Source organism: Castor canadensis, chromosome 6, assembly GCF_047511655.1.
Source record: "Castor canadensis chromosome 6, mCasCan1.hap1v2, whole genome shotgun sequence".
Taxonomy (NCBI): Eukaryota; Metazoa; Chordata; class Mammalia; order Rodentia; family Castoridae; genus Castor; species Castor canadensis.
The window spans coordinates 131,112,472-131,133,670 of NC_133391.1; the positions used below are offsets into that span (position 1 = coordinate 131,112,472).

At 37.3% G+C, this 21,199-nt stretch overlaps 1 protein-coding gene across 6 annotated transcripts in view; it reads right to left on the reverse strand.

The window, feature by feature from the left end:
* Positions 1 to 21,199, reverse strand: part of Gpbp1 (GC-rich promoter binding protein 1) — a 75,044-nt gene that overhangs the window by 30,184 nt on the left and 23,661 nt on the right. The window lies entirely within an intron of this gene.

Consider the following 21,199-nt stretch of genomic DNA (forward strand, 5'->3'; position numbering starts at 1 on the left):
TTGTTGGTCCTTTATCTTCTCTACTATGGAAACAATCATACCTTTTTGAAAGAGTTCAAGAACTATATTACTTTTCAAAACAAAAACTCAAAGATATTAGTTAAATAAAGTATAATATTTTGTATCACACAGTACTTCAAAGCAAGTTTTCATTCTAGCTCAGTTTTCTTCCACATCAGAAAAGAACCTCAAGAGGTAAATTCACATGATGTTATACACTGTAAGAAACTTTATAAATGCTACAATGTGCCCCCATTCAGCACCATTATTAAAAATAAAAAAAGAACGTCAAGTGAAACTTCAAGTCCCTAGATATATTTCTAGACGCCTTAAAAAAAAAAAGAAGAAAGAAAGAACAGATAGAAGTCCAAACTATTTGAGTTAGCCCCAGTATTAGTCCACTAATTTGACGAAAACACAATAAAAACGCCCAACAATTTCAAAAATTCTTGACCTTAACAGACTCAGGTCATCAAAAAAGAAAAACCGTGGGAGTGGTGACTTACTCCTATAACCACACCTGTAATTCCATCACTCATGAAGCTAAGCCAAGGGAGGGAGGAAAGGAGGGAGCAAGAGAGACTGAGTTCAAGAGCAGTATGGGCGACCCCATCTCAAAAAAACAAAAACATAATACATAAAAAAATCACCTCCCCCACCAAAAGGCCATTTGAGCTGGGTGATAGTTCAAGTAATAGAGCACTTGCCTAGTATGAATGAGGCCTTGAGTTCAAACCCCCAGTAGCATTCTCCTCCCACCAAAAGGAAAAAAAAAAAGCCATTTGAGAAAAGGGGAGTGGGGTGAGGTGGGCTTGTTATGTCACGTTCTAAAACATGTACCTTGGTTGGGAGTACATGGTGGTAGTACACACACACACACACACACAATGTATTTTTTCTCTGTGACAATGTTGGTATTTTATGGTGCCATCTATAAAAGTAAATTCTGCATGCATTAAAGATCTAAATGTTAGGGGGCTGAAGGAGAGGTTGACTCAGTGGTAAAGCACCTACTTAATATTCAGAAACATTCTAAATTCTACTACTAGAAAGAACTAAACATCAGAATATTATGGAAGAATATAATTATTGAAGATCTTCTTAAGAAGGACCTAAAATGTAGACAACTATGAGACATGACTTGAAAAATTTTGATATAAAACACAAATAAAGCTGATCGACAAGCGCATTTCTGAGGAAATACTTTCAATAGAAAATTTAGTGAATTAAGACACTAAAGAGCTGCACAAATCAATACAAGTAGTAAGGACAACCTAATGACAAAAAATGAGCAAAGGATACAGAACACAGTTTTCAGAAATATGAAAAGCTAAAAATGAACACACAGCTAGCTTTTCTAGTAATCAAAACATACAAACTAGAACAGGGTGGAATTTCTTGGTCACCAGACAAGCAAAAATAAAAAAAGAAAATCTAATGTAATACAGGTTAATAAGAAATCCATTGTATACTGCTGGCAGGAGTCTAAGCAGGTTAAGTTTTGTCTATGAAACTGAAGAACTACCACCTCATTGGTAAACTCAAGTAAAGTGGTCAAACAATTGTTTCTTTAACTCATGCAGAGTTAAGAACAGGCTACCTATAAATCTAATTTTGAAGTTCCCATTATGTTAGGGAGCAGAGGCACTAACATCTCAGCCAGTCAAACTGACCTGAATGCCAATCAGATAATGGCAAGAGAGTTTGGGGAATTATGACAAGAACTCGCAAATAAGCTGCCCTTCTCACCACTCTCTTCCTTAGGTGTGCCAACCTCTGAAATGCTACTTCTACTAAAGAACCTGTCTCATCATTAAATCAAGGGCAAACACAAGAAGGGAATTGGACTATGAGCACATGATAAAAGCGAGAGCACACAAGGAAGGGATGAGGATAGGTAAGACACCTAAAAAACTAGCTAGCATTTGTTGCCCTTAACGCAGAGAAACTAAAGCAGATACCTTAAAAGCAACTGAGGACAATAGGAAAAGGGGAACAGGTACTAGAGAAAAGGTTAGATCAAAAAGAATTAACCTAGAAGGCAACACCCATGCACAGGAAATCAATGTGAGTCAACTCCCTGTATAGCTATCCTTATCTCAACCAGCAAAAATACTTGTTCCTTCCTATTATTGCTTATACTCTCTCTACAACAAAATTAGAAATAAGGTCAAAATAGTTTCTGCTGGGTATTGGGGGGGGGAGGGAAGGGGCGGAGTGGGTGGTAAGGGAGGGGGTGGGGGCAGAGGGGAGAAATGAACCAAGCCTTGTATGCACATATGAATAAAAAAAAAGAACCTGTCTCAAGTACCCGAAGTTTTGAATGAAAAAAAGACTGTTGTCTTTGTATAATGCCTGAATTCTGACTATCTACTCTCAAATAGAAAGTCCTAATCTAGAAATATTTAAGGCATACAAGTTCTTTTACTGAACTATATCAATACTTCTCAATACTTCTTCATTACCTGTGAAAGTGAAAAAGATGGTGGGTAGCAAGCTTGATGCTTCTGTGCAATGCTTTAACTTGGCAAACTAGTTTGGAAAGCTATGTGGGCCATAATTCTCCCAATTCTATGATCTTCCAATACCATTATCATCAGATCACTAATAAATATTAATATTCCTCCAAATCAGAAAAACACATGGATTTACATGGAAACATTACAGAGCTAAAAGATAAAGAATTAAAATTAAAATATCCTTTTACTGCCTACCTCATTGATAATGAAAGTGGGCAGGCATCCTTAGTTAGGATTACTAACTAAGTAACTTAGTAGTTAGTAATCCTAACTACTCAGGAAGCAGAGATCAGGAGGATCTCCGTTTTAAGCCAGCCCCAGTAAACAGTTCATGAGACCCTATCTCGAAAAAAGACCCATCACAAAAAAAAAAAAAAAAAAAAAAAAATGGTGGCTCAAGGTATTATCAAGGTATAGGGTCCTGCATTCAAGCCTCAGTACCCAAAAAAAAAAAAAAAAAAAAGGAAAAAGAGTAAGCATTTTTCTATTGCCTGAAAATTCAGATGGCAGGAAAAATTAGTATCACAAGTTTTTATAACTTTGATATCCACTGACTCTTTTTAAAATAACAAATTCGATGGTTACCACAGGCTAATTTTTCCAAGATTGTACAACTTTGAATAAAATTGAAAGAGACTGGTTTAGGGAAGCTACAGTACTTTAGGCACAAAATAAAAATTCCAAGTCCTAAGGCATAAATACACACGATCCAACTTTGCTGTTTCTCACCTTTACATACAAGCCAAAGCAACTAGAATTTCAGCTAATATGAAGCTAAGGTCATGCAAATAATCATCTGTATCTTTGTGGGGAAGAAAAATGGTTGCAAATAGAGCCTTCCAGTATCTGGAAACCTTCATAACCAACATGAGAAGTAAGCTCAAACTGTTGAACTATAATTCCAGAATCAGTCACTTCAAAATTATCTTCATCATCCTGACTTATCAAACTTCAACCCCGAATCAACCCTACCAAATTTTCTTTATTTTGCCACTCCATTTATTTTAATTGACCCAAAAAAGAATCAGGGGATATCTCAAGACCTTTTCCACTTCATCATTATGTCATCTTAGTCTACCAGTTATATTTCTTTAAGCTAAAGCCCAATACCTTCCCCCTCTTTTTTACCTTCTCACCACAAAAGATTAAATAAATGAACATATACCTCAACAGCTTATCAGTTCACACAAACACACACACATCCTGCAACTCCAAACAATTATACCATAGACCCTTGGTATCTGTGAGTATGGTTCCAAATACCACTGCTGAAGGGGAGAAAAATTACAAATGCTTGGGATGCAGGATTCAATCTGTACTGTGAGTGCTTTATTCATTTCTCTCATAATACTGCCCAACTTCTGATAAAGACATGATGCCTTTCAACAAATCTCAACTTTTCATTCTTCTCTAGATCATCTGAGATGCATAATGCATGAACAGAAATTTAAAATGTTTCTGGAATTTTTTTTGATTTTTAAAAAAATTTATTATTTGTTTTGACGGTGCTTAGTCAAAAACTGGTGTAAATCAGCAGAGCAGGTTTAATCCTTAATATCCATTAACTGACTGAAATCTGCTTTGAAGTGTGTGCACCAGTGCTGGGGACTGAACTCAGGCCTCATGCTTGCCTAATGCCCTACCACTAATCTGTATCTCCAACTCCTAAAGTATAAAATTGTGACTCCCCATAAGCACACTCTTTTTCAGGTGAAAACTTTGGAGGGACTGAGTACTCTCTGTTCTCTCCTCATTTATGATCTTACTTAGTAAAGCTATTTTATAGTATAGGAGACCCTTTCTATTTATGGACAATAACTTTTGAATAGTATGTATAATAACAATAACAATTATACACAGAGAAAACTCAAGAAGTGATACAAGATATGGGATCGTTAAGTCTAATTACTTCCTACTATGGCCTACTCAATCCACCAGAAAACTGATCCAGTAATTCAATTTTGTTACTTTAAGTCTTCACTATTTCTGCTTTTGGATATCACTTAATTCATATTTCTTAAATTTTATGATTTAAGAATCTAAATACTGAAGGTTAACAAATTTGTAACTGTAAGTAAAAATAACTGATTATGGTAAGAGAGTAGGTTGGTTATGCCAAGAGAAAGACTGATTTGTAGCTTGTATATCAAATATTTTAAACTACAAGTTATGACTCTCCAAACAGTGGAGCAATTCTAGCAATACTGTCAGAAGTAAAAGCGTACCTGGTTGTTGCCCAAAATTAATGATTACACATTTATCCTGGATTTCATTACCTCCTCTAAGATCTCACTCCATTTATTATCTCCTATCATCCATCCTCATATCAATTATTAAACTTGTCTTCTGGGAAGAATGAAGTTGGAAAGACACTACTGTTTCCACACCTTCCTATTACCAGTTTTCTACCACTACATTTCCTTTAGTCTCTCATATACTCACAACATACTGCAACTGCAATTTGATATCTTCCTGCATCCATAATCAATCTATGTACACTGCCTTTGTCAAAGCTGAATTGATCTTTTATGCTGAATCATGATCCTCTTTTAATTCTTAACCTATTTGTCCTTTCTGTGACATTAAATATTGACAAAAGAACTCTCCTGTTAAAAATCCTCTTTTCTTCCTTGTATTTCTGGACAACTGGGTTTTCTCTATACACAGAAAGAAATGAAAAGCATCCCTCTTCAATTTTTGTGACCTTTTTCAACTTTTCTCACTGTGTATTCTTCTTGGATGTATTCATTTACTCCCACCGTTTAATTACATACTGAACTATTCCAAGTCTCTCTCCAGTCCAGATCTCCCTCCTGAGTTCTAAGTGGTCTGCTGATTTCAGACTGATGTCTCCTTGTAATGAGGTGCTTAAACTGCTTTTGCTGAAAAATCACTGACTTCTTACTATGGCCCACAAGTTAACTAATAACAAGTGAAAAGGTTAGCATCTCTGACTTCATTTTGTACCTGTTGCCCTTTGTGCTAAGCCATTGCCACCTACAGTCACCTTGGAATCAAGGAAGAGGAGGAATGATCAATAAAACTTTATGACAAGGGAATGAAACCACTCCTAAGGAATAGCAGAGCAGTGTACTACAGACCACCCCTTCAAACAAGGACAATCACCTATAATGATGAGGCGGCACCCTGGAGCAGAAGTAATCATGTCTTGGGAACCAGAGTGCTTAACAGTCTGTGTTAACAAGTTCTCAGGAACCCTTGAAGAACAAGGACTGAGGTCATTACCAACCAGGAGAAATCTGTGATGGGGAATGTCTAACTATACATACCTCTGTCCCCTCCCCTAATTCTTTGCATATTTAAAGCTGAAGCTCATGTCTGTAACCCAAAGATGGCTGAAGATGGGTTAAGTGTTTACTCTGCCTCTTCCCATGGCATGTCCTGGGCCATGTAATAAGTCTACTTTCTCTGCCTTTTCCTTTGTCTATCTGGCATATAGAGGCAGGTGACCAGACCTGACATGTGGAAGCCCAGGAGTTTGGGCCTGCAGATGTTCCATGAGTAACTAATCCAGGGTGAAATGGCCTGGCATCTCTGCCTCCACACTGCATCTGTCTCATATACTACCTTAACCGGAGTCAGGTTTCTGCTCAATTCTACATATAGGCATGTTAAGTCATTTAAGGAATGTTTGTCCAGAACTGGCACTACAAATTGATGGACTGAAATCTCCCTTATCTCTTTTCTTCTCCTTCTCAGATTGATTATGACTATTTTCGAGGTTCACAGGGGCACCAAAATCCACAACTACTTCCAGATCACTGGAGCAAGACGGACTCAAGTCTTCAGTCATAAATCATTTCTCTGTCTAGCCCTCATTTCTTTCCCCCTTATCTAAGGATAAAAGGAGCTTGAAACTTATACGGAATTCTTTATTGACACTTATCCCAGATCTTTATTAACAGCCTGCCATTTTCTTAGTTTGCCAGCTTTCTGAATAACTTTTTCTTTTCCCCAAAAATCGTCCTCAAGTCATTGGGCTTTTTGGAGCAGCAAGTAAACAGAACTGGGTTCAGTTAACAACATAAAGGAATTTTTATGATTATGTACATCTCTTAAAAACTAGGTTACAGCCAGGAGCTAGTGGCTTACACCTGTAATCCTAGCTACTCAAGAGGCAGAGATCAGGAGGATCTTGGTTCGAAGCCAGCCCAGGCAAATAGCTCATGAGACTCTATCTCAAAAAAACCCATCCCAACAACAGGGCTGGTGGAGTGGCTTAAGGTGAAGGCCCTAAGTTCAAGCCCCAGTACCAAAGGGGGGAAAAAAAAAATACCTAGGTTACTATAGTGGATGCATTACTAAAAATAAAACTGTACAATTATATAGGTAAACTGTACCTTAAAAATTGATTTAAAAAAAAAAGACAGGGTTTCAAGGTTGCTTCAAAATCTCAAAATAGGTTGCCTTTCATAAATGGTAACGAAAAATAGCTTTTTAAAAACTGAGGACAGGAAGAGGGAGGAGGAAGAAACAGAGATATAAAGGAACATTAAAAAAAAAAAAAAGAAAGAAAAAACACCACTTCACAGTTAACTCTAGTAAAGAATGTATCTTGAGAGCAGACTGAAGTGGACCTGAATTCAACCACCAGTACTGAAAGACACACAGACAGACAGACAGATCTTGAAAATGTGAATCGTCCTTCTAACCAATATGTCACAAAGATACCAATTCTCCCCCTAAATGTGACTACAAATTCAATGTGGTCCTAATCAACACACCAAAAAGTTATTGTCCTCTGAATAACCAAATGAATTAAAGTTTATCTAGAAATACAAGTATGGGATGAGTCATGTGAAAAATTAAGAATACAAGGGCTAGGTGTGGCTCAGTGGCAAATTGCCTGTCCAACAAGCAGCATGAGCACATGAATTCAATCCCCAGTACCATCAAAAGAAAAAAAAGGGAAGGAAAAAGAGTACTGAGTTCAAGTTATACTAAATATTAACAAGAATCATATAAATACCGTAATTAAGTTTGCTTTAGACACATGAATAGACAACAGTAGACAACAATAGACAACATCATTGAACAACAGTTAATTCTAACAATGGGTCCAAATAAAGCCAGAAATATAGCATCAGTCATTCTTGTAAAACTCTTGGGACCAGATATGTTTGAATTTCAGAATTTTACATGTCTTAGAAATGTAATATAATGAAACACCCTCATAAAAAAATGTATGATACCTCTCCACAGTAAAACATGAATTGTCACACCAGAGATGGTTTCTTAAAGGGGTGGGTACATAGTATGTGTGGTCTCATACTCCTTCATTTCACAATTACATACAAAATAAATTATGAAAAAGGTTTCTCGAGGGAGGGGGTGGGGGGAAGGGGGGAGAAATGACCCAAACACTGTATGCACATATGAATAAAAGAAAAGAAAAAAAGGTTTCTCTTTTCAGAGCTTTGATTTTGAAACTAGTGATAAGGCTGGGAAAAACTTATTAGTAAATAGTGTTAGAAAGCATTGTAGTTAGAGAGAAGGCTGTGGAATCAGATTAACTGGTTTTAAAATCTTGATGCCACCAAGAGCTAACCAAACAGCTTCCACAAGGTTGCCAATTTTTTTTCTCTTTTAAGTTACTAAATTTCTCTAATGTTTGGTTTCTATCTCCTTCCTCACTATATATTACCATTACTATCTAACACTCAAATGAAAATGAAATTAATTTATAGCAGAATCCAAACAAAATTAAAACTTTCAAAATATAAAATACTAGAAGAGGCAGCAAATTTTCTTTGTATAATATATATGTATATATGTAAATGTATGTTGCAATGGTGGGGATCTAACCCAGGGCCTTGTATATGCTAAGCAGGCACTCTACCACAAACTACATCACCCGCCCATCATTTTGTATGATCTTAGAACAAGCAAGGCCAAAACTCACCTTGGGGGGGGGGGGCAGTACAACTATACTACATATACTATAGTCACATAAAACTATGAAATCTGAATAATGTTATAAACTGAAATGTTAATGTTACTTAAACCTGAAAAACTTAATAAATCTAAAAGTCAGACTTCCCTAGCATGGAAAAGGCTGGGGCAGGAAATGGATTAGAAACAGTAAATGGAAGAGCTGAGGACAGGGCAGGAAGAGCACTCTTGCCGAGCATGTGCAAGCCTCTAGGTTCAATCTCCAACAGCATAAGAAGAGTAAATGAAAAGAAAGCAAAACAAAGAACAAAAATCAATACAAAGTCAAGACAGAACTGACAGGAAAGCAAAATCTTGTCTTTTGAAAAGATTTATGATGACATCAACTTTGGTAAAGTAAGCCAGATGAACAAAACAGACAGGATTGAGGCATGTCGGAGCATGCCTGTAATCCCAACTACATGATATCAAAAAGGAAGGGGACACTTATCCTAAAAAAAAAAAAAAAGAAAAAAAACCCAAAAACTTCTTGAAAAAATGATTCCTCTAGGTACAAAAAGTATTTACAAAGTAAAACGCTTACTGCAAAGATGGACACTTATCTTGAAGGTTGGTCCATCTGGCAGGACTCATCCTTTGTTTATAGAGATACTCAGACATCTATGTCATAATGACCGAAATTTAGTAAGCAGGCCAACCTTAAAATCTTTAGGCCCAATTGATTAAACAGTACAACTGCAAAAATGATAAGGAACACTTTTCCAAAGGTAAATTCAATACAAACCTCCCTCTAAACTACTTTTTCACCTAAATACCACTGATGTTAGAACAATCATTGCACATGTTTATCATCAGATGTGCCCACATCCACATCTAGGCTATATACTGTATTTCTATCTTTGTTTTACTACTAAACTTTCTGGGGATCTACCTCAATGTGTCCTAAAATTCTTTTTTATGACATCATCACAAACTCAGTATCCAAAGGCCAGGCAGAGACCTCCTCTTTTTGGAGACCTCTTCCCTGGAATATCACCAGTTTTGTTAACAAAACTATTTTTAAGTATTCTATTAAATATTCATAAAGATCAGATAATCCCATCAGATACAAACTAAGAGATGGGAAGAGCAAAATATTTCCTAAATAATTCTGAAGCCAGAATAAGCTTCATACCCAAGCCAATTCAAAAAAGTTTATAAACTATTCATATTTATATTGATGCAAAAAACCTAAACAAGGGGACTTGGGGTATTGCTCAGTGGTAGAGTGCTTGCCTACCATGCACAAGGTCTTAGGTTCAATCCCTAACACCACAAAAAAAATTAATTGTAAGAAACAGGAAACTAAATAGTCACACTATGATCAAGTCATGATTATATAAGCAATAGAGTATTAGAAAAAATTGTGATCTATTTATGAAACAGAGTTAAAATCCACTCACACATATAAGCTCCATGAAAATATAAAATATTATCTGTTTTACATCCAATACTTTAAACAACTCCTTGATGCTTAGACATTTCCTGAATTTAAAAGAAAATCACCTCAGAGCACATAAAAAAAGCATTTGATCGAACTCAACATATCCCTTCACAAATTTAAAAGCACCTGATAAATTAGGATGAAAAGGAACTCCTTTAATCTGATGGGTTAGCAAAAGTATTAAGGACATTCACCTTAAAGACAAGGATATTCACCATCACCACTTATATTTCACAGCTACTAGGAAAGGCAGTCTGCCATGGACCCTAAGAGTCTATATATTCTTGCTAAACACACCAAGAACACAAGGCCTGAATCATCTCCTATCCAGGCCATTTCTTTGGATTATGTTTATGCTGTTATTTCCTCAAGGATAAAGAACAGCTGGCAGAGTGGCTCAGGTGAAAAGAGTGCCTGCTAGCAAGTGTGAGGCCCTGGATTCAAACCCTAGTACCATCAAAAAAAAAAAGGTTTCTCAGATGCAATGCAAACCCCCTACACGTACCCTTACACTTGACTGTGCCCCTCCATGTTGCCCCTGTGGGAATTAGTGCGTCTTCCTCCTCCAAACACACCCTCATTCTCATGGTTACTTGCTGTGCCATGACGTATATAAAAGTCCTGATTTCCAACCAAGAAGTCTTCACCTGCAAGCAGGAACAAGCTAGCTTGTTAGGTTATAAGTAGGGTAAAAAACTAAACCCTTCACAAGCCCTAATAGTTGTGGTGAAGAAGATGTGATGATGACAGTGAAAGCTCTGCCAGAAGTAACTCAAAGCTTCCCATAGAAGACTTGGCCAGGATCTGGCAACAATTGCTTTCATTCAGTTGATGAACACAAGTTAAGGGTCTTTCACTATCTAAAGGCTAATTGGGCAGAGGGTAAGACTGATAGATCATTTTTAAATGGTGCTTTTCCTACTATAGGGACAGGCATACCAGAGGCAGCAATCTAAGCTTTCAAGAGACTACATGAGTGCTTTAGCTGGAATGTGGTAAGTGCAGGGTGGAGGGAGAGTCTAGCCTTTAGAGAATTGCCTCAGTGACTAGGCAGCTTTTTGTTTCTCTTCTGGCTTCTCAATCCAGAGGTATTTGTTGCCTCTTCCTCTCTGGCTCCAGAAAACACCTAGGCTGGTGCCTCAATTTGTCTGGTAAGATTTGAACAAACTGGACACCGGTGGCTCACACCTCTAATCCTAGCTACTCAGGAGGCAAAGATCAAGAGGATCACAGTTTGAGGCCAGCCCAGGCAAACAGTTCTGTGAGACTCTATCTCAAAAAACCCTTCACAAAAATAGGGCTGGTGGAGTGGCTCAAGGTAAAGGCTCTAAGTTCAAGCCCCAGTACCACAAAAAAAAAAAAAAAAAGACTTTGAACAAAATTCAGCAGTAGGAAAGGGCAAGTATACTGTTGTGGCTTACAACTGGTACAATGTCACATGCTTATACTATAAACACACAACATTATTCATTAAGGAAATACTCAAAATGCTCACCATCTCTAGCCATAAAGGAAATGCAAATTAAAACCATACTAACATTCCACCTTACCCGTTAGAATAGCCATCATTAGCAACAACACTAACAACAGGTGTTGGTGAGGATGCGGGGGAGGGGGGTAAGAAGAACCCTTTTACACTGCTGGTGGGAATGCAAACTAGTACAACCAGTCTGGAAAAAAAATTTGGAGTCTTCTTAAAAATCTAAACACAGATCTACCATATGATCCAGCAATACCACTCTTGGGGATATACCCAAAAGACTGTGACACAGGTTACTCCAGAGGCACCTGAACACCATGTTTATTGCGGCACTTTTCACAATAGCCAAGATGCCCCACTACTGACGAATGGATTAAGAAAATGTGGTATTTACACACAATGGAGTTTTACTCAGCCATGAAAAATAATGAAATCTTATCATTCGCAAGTAGATGGATGGAACTGGAGAACATCATTCTCAGTGAGGTTAGCGTGGCCCAAAAGACCAAAAATCCTATGTTCTCCCTCATATGCGGACATTAAATCAAGGGCAAACACAACAAGGGGATTGGACTCTGATCACATGATAAAGTGAGAGCACACAGGGAGGTATGAGGATAGGTAAGACACCTCAAAAACTAGATAGCATTTGTTGCCCTCGATGCAGAGAAACTAATGCAGATACTTTAAAGCGACAGAGGCTAATAAGAGAAGGGGACTAGGAACTAGAGAAAAGGTTAGTTCGAGAAGAATTAATTTAGAAGGTAACATACATGTACAGGAAAGCAATGTGAGTCAACTCCCTGTATAGCTATCCTTATCAACTAGCAAAAACCCTTGGTCCTTCCTATTATTGCTTATATTCTCTCAACAAAATTAGAGATAAGGGCAAAATAGTTTCTGCCTGGTAGCAAGGGGGTGGGGGGGAGAGGGAGAGGGCAGGGGGAAGGGGGGAGAAATGACCCATACATTGTATGCACATATGAATAAAAGAAAAGAAATAAAAGTCCAAACTGTAAATGGAAAAAAGAAAAGAAAAAAGGAAATACACATATTTATCCCTGTGTCCTCCTAAGAAGTCTAGCAGAAACAGTATAGTATTTCCTAAGAATCCCAAAATCTCCTCCTGGTTCACTGATAATCACTCAACTATGTTAAACAATGATGATGTTCACTGGGTGGCAGCTCTCATACAGCCCAAATAAGTAAAAGATCAAGTGAGTAAGGGACAGCCAAAACACAGGGCTAAAATGAAAGCTGTGACCCGTGACTTAGATCTGTAAAGACTAGACATTTTATAATTTTACTGACTCTTGGGCTATTGCCAATGGCCAACTCCACTGCTCTGCTGCCTGAAAAACTTGACTCGCAGATTAAGTCACAAATTGAAAATCTGCAGTGGCTAATGAAACAGTGTGAGTCACTCGTTTATAAGCTCACAAATAAGGGCCTATTTTCAAATGAGGGACTAGCATCAAGAGTGACTAAAATGAGCCAAGTGTGGTAGTATATTCCTATAATCCTAGCATTCTAGAGATAAGAGGCAGGAGGATTGAGAGTTCAAAGCCAGCCTGGGCTACATAAAGAGACCCCATATCCAAAAACAAAAGAGTGCTGAAAAAGTCAAGCATTATACCTATGATCACACCAGATATGACACACAGACTAGCTTCAAAATTAAGATTATCTTTCTGATGCAGAAACCATCACTGCATGCAAACCTGTGAAACCTGCCCAAAGGTAGCCCACTTGTTTTGGTGTGAAGGAAACACATTACTCAGAGAACTATATTAGACCTACTGATGGTCCCTCCACTGTTGAAACTTCTTCTGACCATACTGTTAGTATTATAGTCCTGATCAGCTATCCCTGATCCTGCTATTTAGACCTTGAAATTAACTCATATCATATTTTTGGTTTTACAAACCTCTAGCAGTATGGTAACTGTGTACTTTTTCTCAAAAATTTAAACCTGAAATGAGAAATAGCTTGCAAGGCCAATATTCAAGATAACTAATGGGACACTGCCTGCTTTACCTTCCTTACTTTCTCCCACATCTCAGTAAAGCAGAGGTTGATGAATGTACCATAACAAGTGGTTTTCTCCTTATAACCACTTCCTGTTTACAGTCAGTATAAAAGAAAAGTTATGAAATTACACATACATATTTTTTAAATTCAGGATATGTCCTAACCATCCCTGGACATGAAGTTTTCTTTCTTCCCTAGAAAAACAATGGTGTTCATGTCATTCCTATACATGATAGTTCAGCCTCTGGATTCTCTTGAACTGGCATGGTCCTAAATCAGAGACAATGGTCATTCGGTTGAGTATCCTGCTCACTAGTCCTCCTGCAGTAGTAATCCAATGTGAATCAAGGCTAGCAATATAATGGGTGACGCCTATGAATTATGAAAAAAATGCCCTAAGTCCTACTCATATTCTATTCCATATAAAAAGTCTAGGTACAGGTTTGACAGAGTGGTAGAGTGCCTCCTTAGCAAGCATAAAGTCCTGACTTCAAACCCCAGTACTGCCCAAAAATCTAGGTGCAAGTAAGGGATTATTTTTTTTCCAAAGTGAAGTCTTAGCTGTTTGAATGGGACATACCAATTTTATGACTATAACCCCAGAAGCTGGGAAGAGAGCATTTTAGTACAAGCGGTGGAGAGAAGAAGGTGAACAATAAGCATTCTCTCTATCCTCTACTGCCACTGTCTGAAACATTGCTAGATTCTTCACCCCCATCCATATGCTTTGGAACTGGAAAATTCATTTGAGTAGTTAGTGGCTAACTGTTCTGCTATGGCTGATGCCATCAGCAGCAGTTCCTGAATTTGCATTTAAACATTTAGACCAGCACAACCCTTTTTAGTATGATAAAAAATCTGTATGTTTCTCCAGAGGCCTGAGCAGCTTCAGGTTATGGCAATCAAGGCTGCAACTATTTTGCAACACTGGTCATATTTCTTAGCCAAACTAATTTAATACTAATTCAAATTAAGTCTAACAAAAGTAATCTCGAACTGGAGTGACCACTTATGTGTTTGTGTGTGTGGAGGAATGGGCCATGAAATGTCTCAAGCATAAGGGTTGCTTTTTGACCCAACTACTGGCTCTGTAATTGTATATAATAACACCAAAACACAGGTCAGTCTAAACTCCCTTGATCAGAATGATTAATACAATAACCTCAGACCGTATCTTGGCTGGGAAGGGCTGGGGGGGGGGGTTGTCAGTTACTCATCTCCACTTCACTCTCCACTACTTTTCCACATTTGGCTGAATTCTGGCCTCCCCCTGCTGCTTAGGATATTGATAGGAGCTTTAATTAAATGCTGTACAAGAATAATTAAATGGATTTGGTTCCAGCATCTGTCAGTCAATTAATCGGTTTCTGACAGAGTGGAACATCATGTGAAAATTCAAACTGTGCCGATAGGTAGTTTGTTGAGAGAGGCAATCTACCATGGGCACTGGGCATCTCTGCGTAGTTTTTAAGATATGCCACAAATGCAAGGCCTTGGGCTGGAGGTGTGGCTCAAGTGGTAAAGCAGCTGCCTTAACAAGCACAAAGCCCTGAGTTCAAAACCCAGTCTTTCAGGAAAAAAAAAAAAAAAGAACAAAATGCAAAGCCCTAACTACTCTTTGCATGGACCATTTCTTTTTTTTTTTTTTTTTTTTTTTCCAGAACTGGGGCTTGACCTCAGGGCCTACACCACAAGCCACTCTACCAGCCCATTTTTGTGACTGCTTTTTTCAAGATAGGATCTCTTGAACTATTTGCCTGATCTGGCTTCAAACTGTGATCCTTCTGATCTCTGCCTCCTGAGTAACTAGGATTACAGGCATAAGCCACCGGCTCTGGGCTGCATAGGTCCTTTCTTAGGGTTATGTTTGCAGTACGCAATAGTGAGGGACAGTTAGCAACCTCCCCTAGAAAAAATAACAGGCTTACTATAAACATGGTTGATTCTCTAAACTCAGTGCAAGAGTAGCATCTACCTGGGCTCCTCCTTTTTAACCCCAAAAGGTTTTAGGAAGCATGAAGAACCACTGCCTATATCATGCTTTTGACTGTTTGCTGTGTCATCAGTAATAAAATTCCTGTCTCTGACCCAAGGGCCTCGTGTCTTCTGCCAGCACCCCAAAACAGTAGCAGGCAAGCTTATGCTATAAGAAAAAATTTCCAGTGAAGTTTGAAATCCAAGAGCCTACAAAATTGTTCTATGTACAAGACGACATCACAATAATCAGTGCAGTACACTGTACTAGCCAAACCTGAATGGGCAAATAAAATGTGGTATATGGACACAAAACACAGGTTGGGCATTGTAGTCCCAAAACTCAGGAGGATGAGATGCAAGGATCATTAGTTGAAGCCAGCCTCGGGTATGTAAAAAGAAATTGTATTGAAAAAAACAAAACAGAAGTACCGCTGTTACATTCTATCTAGTCATAGAAATCAATACAGAACATTAAAATACAAACGAAAATGTACTCATAGTAGTGGAATTTCTTAAGTTTCCTATTTTTCTTTGTTTAAAAAGAAAAACCAAAAAACAAATTCCTACCTTCTATTCTATTTTCCATAATCCAACTATCATTTTTTGCTTTTTCTTGAGGTACTGGAGATTGAACCAAGAGCACTGCACATGCTAGGCCAGGCAAGTGCTCCATCCACCCTGAGCTACATTCCAAGCTCATCTACCCTTGTAATACCACATTCCTGGGATTTTTTTTTTTTTTTAGGCAGTACTTGGGGGATGAACTCTAGGCCTTATGCTTGCTAGGCAGGAGCTCTACCACTTGAACCATGCCCCCAGCCTTCTTTCTATATTTTTAGGGTCTTATTATGCCCAGACTGGCCTACACTATAATCCTCCTATGTACACTTCCCATGAAACTGTGATACACAGGCACACATCACCATGCCCAGCTGTTTTATTTGTTGAGATGGGGTCTTGAGAAAGTTTTGCCCAGGCTGGCCTCGAACTGCAATACTCCCAATCTCTGCCTAGACTTCACCCAACTTCTTTTTTCAGGCAATTACTGCTATTAGAAGACACAGAAGCCTGGTTACAGGGACTGATTACCTTATCAACTCTCCTAAATTAAAATAATGGGAATGAGAAGAATCTAAAACAAAAGTTTTCTACTTATTTAAATTTTTGTGATATTTCAATAATAACAAACATTACTTTTCAAACTGTACACCAAGACTACTAATTCAAGATGAAATCAGTTGATCACAATTGGCATTTCTTAATGGAATAAAAGAACAGAAGACCAGAAAAGAAAATATTAGTATACAAAGCAGGATGAAATTTTAGCTATATCTACATGCATACAAAACCACTAAAAAATTTACTTCCACTGTGAGTTGCAATCAACTGCTGAGTTGCAACTCCCCTAAGCCATAGACAGTCACATGCAGTTTACAATTTTACCACATGATGGAGCCAAAATTCTACACAGCTCATAAAACTATGGGAGTGCAGTTATGAAAATATTTGACCCTTAATTTGTATGTACATCATTTTTCCAAACAAAAAAGACAGACTATCACTGCACTGAAATAGAGAATACAACTAATTAATGTCTGTTCCATCTCTTGAAAACAAGATTAAAAGGAGAGAAATCATACAAACAAAAATCTCTAGCACAAAACAAGTAGTGGATTCCATGACTAGTCATTTTGAAAGATAAAACGATAAGAGAGAGAGAGAAGTTATTATAAAAGAAGTACTAATAAAAAGCACGTGGTGTTTGTCAAAATCACTTTTGATAGGAAAAAAATCTCAACTTTCAATAGTTAAAAAGTTCAGATTGATGATCACTTTCTGGAAGGAATGTTCAAAAACTTAGAGTAGGCAGTTCCAAAATCTCAGAATCAAAATTATTATCACCATGAGGGCATGTACAGATTAAGAGTCAGGTTCTTAAAAAGCACCAAGGATTTCAGTACAGATTATCAACTATTATCAGCCTTGACCCCAGGTTAACATTTAAATGGAGAAAAGTTTATGAGGATTATTTTTAGTAGCTTGCAACTGCACTTTCCAGATGCTGGCAATTTTTAGAGATGTACTTTGTGGTAGCCATGAGTTTCCTAAAAATCAAAATAAGCCTTATAGTTATTTCAAAGAAAATGACAAAAGGAAATAAAAAGGGAAACAAGAAATGCATATGCATCCAGTCTGTGAAGGAGGCCTGGAAAAAAAAATAACCTTTCTAAAGGTAAGAACAGCTGAAGTTTTTCAAAAACATGGGAGCAAATTCTAGAGACTGCATATGAGGGGGAAATAGAGAGTCAGTAACAAGAAGTGACCTTAATGGTTTAATCATGGTAGTTTAATCAGTAAAAGTCTCCTACCAAATTCAAGTCCCCTTTTATAGTTTATGAAATGGAATTTTTAATTATTTTATAGAATTCCAAAATGAATTTTATGGAAATACATAACAGATGCATCCCAGATTCTAGTCCAAGTTCACACTAATTAATGGGCTTTGTGAAAACAGGGAGGCAAGTCAGTTAACCTTCCAAAGACTCCTGTATAAAAGGTGAGTCTGGCACTAGTGGTTCACACCTGTAATCCTAGCTACTTGAGAGTGAAATCTCACTGAGATCAGAAGGACTGAGGTTCAAGGGCAGCCTGGGCAAAGAGCTTGAGACAAAAAAAAAGAAGTGAGTTTAGATGATTGCTAAGATCCATCTTCAAACTCTAAAATTCTATTGTCTAGGAAATTTTGTCACCTCAATGCATCTTTTTTCAACATACTACTGGCCAGATTTATCATAAACTGAAAAATCCTTTATAGGGAACAAATTCCAAACTAGAATAGTTCTCCTAACAACTGCTTTTAGCTAGGCACCAATGTCTCACATCTGTAAACATAGCTACTCGGGAGGCTGAGATTGGGAGGATCACAGTTCAAGGACAACCCAGACAAACCCAGAGACTGAAAATAACCAGAGCAAAAATGGACTGGAGGTATGGCTCAAGCAGGAGAGCTCCTGCTATGCAAGCACTAAGCCCTGAGTTCAAACCCTAGTCCCACCAAAAAAAAAAGAGATGATTTTAATAAGCTGATTTTTTTTGTTGTTTTTGGCAGTAATGGGCTCAAAAAAACTGCTTAATAAGAACTGCCTACACACCTAAAAGTGCCTCACCATGTTAGAGCTTAATTAATAGCCAAGCAGATGATGAAGACCGTCTCTTAATTCCTCTGCACTACAGAAGAAACAAAGTAGAATACAGCTACTTAAGGCAGGTAGATATTTATATCCAAGTCGAAAGAATCAAGTTACTTTCAAACAGTTTTCTACCCTTTATGATTTCTAAAATCGAGATTGCTTAAGATATACACATTAATTTGACAATGTATTTTCTTCTTTAATGGAATAAAAGGTGAGTATCTTATAATAAAATCACTTAAGACTAGTTAAGAGTAATTTTAAATAAAGAACATCATAGAAAACAAATTATTAAACTAGTCTCTGCTTTAACAGTGTATACTACATGAAATATAGTTAGTCTCTGTCCCTGATTCCTAATCACAGAGCTCCTGTAACCTCTCGAAATTTCCAGATGATATGCCTATGTTGTTATTCATAATGAGCCCCTTTAATATAACTACTGGGTTCATGCTAATGAGGTTAATTAGGGTGAGGGCCCTCAAAAGTCTGAGGAGACTCTGAAGCCCCCTACCAATAATTTGCTCTATCCATCTATATGCTTTATATAAACAAACTGGCAAGGAAAGTATTTCCCTGAATTCTGTTGTCATCCTAGCAAATTAATCCAAGGGGGGGTTGTCATGGGAACCTTAGTTTGTAGTCAGTTGGTCAGAAGCACATGTGGTGGGGAAGAAGAAGTGGAGGGGTTGCATGCCTCTAATCTCGGCATTCAGGAGGTAAAGGCAAAAGGATTTCAAATTCAAGGCTTGCCTAAACTTGCATAAGGAGACCCTATCTCAAAAAAAAAAAAAAAAAGATAAGCGGACAGGTGGCCTTAACTTCCCACTGGCATCTGGAGTTCGGGCACTGTTGTTAGACTGAACCCTAACCCTAACCCTATGGAAACCTGGTAGACGGTATCAGAATTGAACTGAATTGTAAGATACTCAGCTAGCATTCATTAGAAAATAGCCTGATGTATGGGAGAGAACACATCTGGTCACAAATACTGTACTGAGACTAGAAAGGTAGAAAGGTTTTATTCTTCCTTTTTGCACAAAGCAAAAAGAGAAAAGAATCTACTAATACTAGTATATTTCTAGACTATACAGGTTTTCTATAGTCTATAAAAGCCAACACACAGAAATTACTTTCTATCTACAATGAACATAGCTTGACTAAACCCAAATATAAATTACCTCAAAATTAATAAATTAATTGTTATCAGAAAGATAGTAACTTACTTTCTGGAAATAAAGAATTAAATTCTTAAATATATGGGCTCCTACTTTCCTCATTACTTAGGAATATTTAGACTACTGCATCTATGTCTACCTCTAGTTGTTTAAAGTCTGCGCACTAGACAACACTAAAAAGACCCATCAAAAATTTCCCAACAGCAGCCTGTTCAATAACAAAGTGAACTCATCAAAAATACTGTAACAGATTTATCATAAGAAAATACATAGGTATCTCCCACTTTTTAGTAAGACTAAGGGTTTAAAAGAATCAATAATGGCCTATAAATTATCCCAAAAAAGCCCAGTATTAACACTTTGAAGAACTATTTTGAAAACAGATGCCAATTTCAATGTCATGCAACGGTCTTGGATGTTTTAATGGTATTAGCACAAAGTACTCTATTGTTGTTCATAAATGAAATAAGCATTTCTGAGGTAAGTCCTGCAAAGTTCACATTATTGCTGAAATTTCAGTCATGTGCCAGGCAAAGGTTTATTTATATGAAAAATAAGTCTTCCAGATATATGGGAAACTATTACATACAGGGGAAAAGAATATAAAATATCAGGGTATGGGGTGAGGTGGCCAAAACAATGTATATACATGTGAGTAAATGTAAAAATGATAAAATAAATAAAAAGAATATAGAATATAGAAATTCTTACTATGTATTATACATATGTATTAATTTTCAGTAAATGTCTCTTCATTTACTATGTATTCTTTGAATAATTTTTAGAGACTTTAAATGTTGTTTTTTAATGGATTTCACCAGCTATATTTATTTACAACTACCCAAATTTATGGCTTGAGAGACATTCTACTACCTTTGCACTTATTATGTAACTGAAGACCAGGCTCCAAAAAGACATGACTCCCTATTTTTTGGATCATCTCATTCCTCCAACTACAACTGCTAAGTTGACTAGCTAAGTGCAGTCAAGAAATCAGAGGCTCCTTTCCTTTGCCCATCCTCACTCAAACAATGAAGGCTCCATTTAATTTTTATCAAATCAAGAGTACTAAAGTCCCAACTGCCCTTGGTCCAGCTATCTAATAGATTTTGCCCATGGTAAGCAGCAGTCCTCAAAGGAACTGGCTTTATTTGAAACATGGTATGATAAAACTTCAAGCCTAAGAGTACTCTGAGAAACAACCAAGATTTTGGAGGATATTTAAAATAAAAAAAAAGGTGGTTAGTGACAACTCTCAATGAAAAGCAACAAGTTAAACCAATAGTCCACCAAGAGCAGGCAGAATCAGGCAAACAGCTAAAAGGAGCAAGCCCTAAACTGTGTCAGAACAAACCTCAAGACAGGCCTGGAAAACCACCCTTTACCTAATTAAACTGCATCAGAACAAGGAGCAATTTATGTCCCAG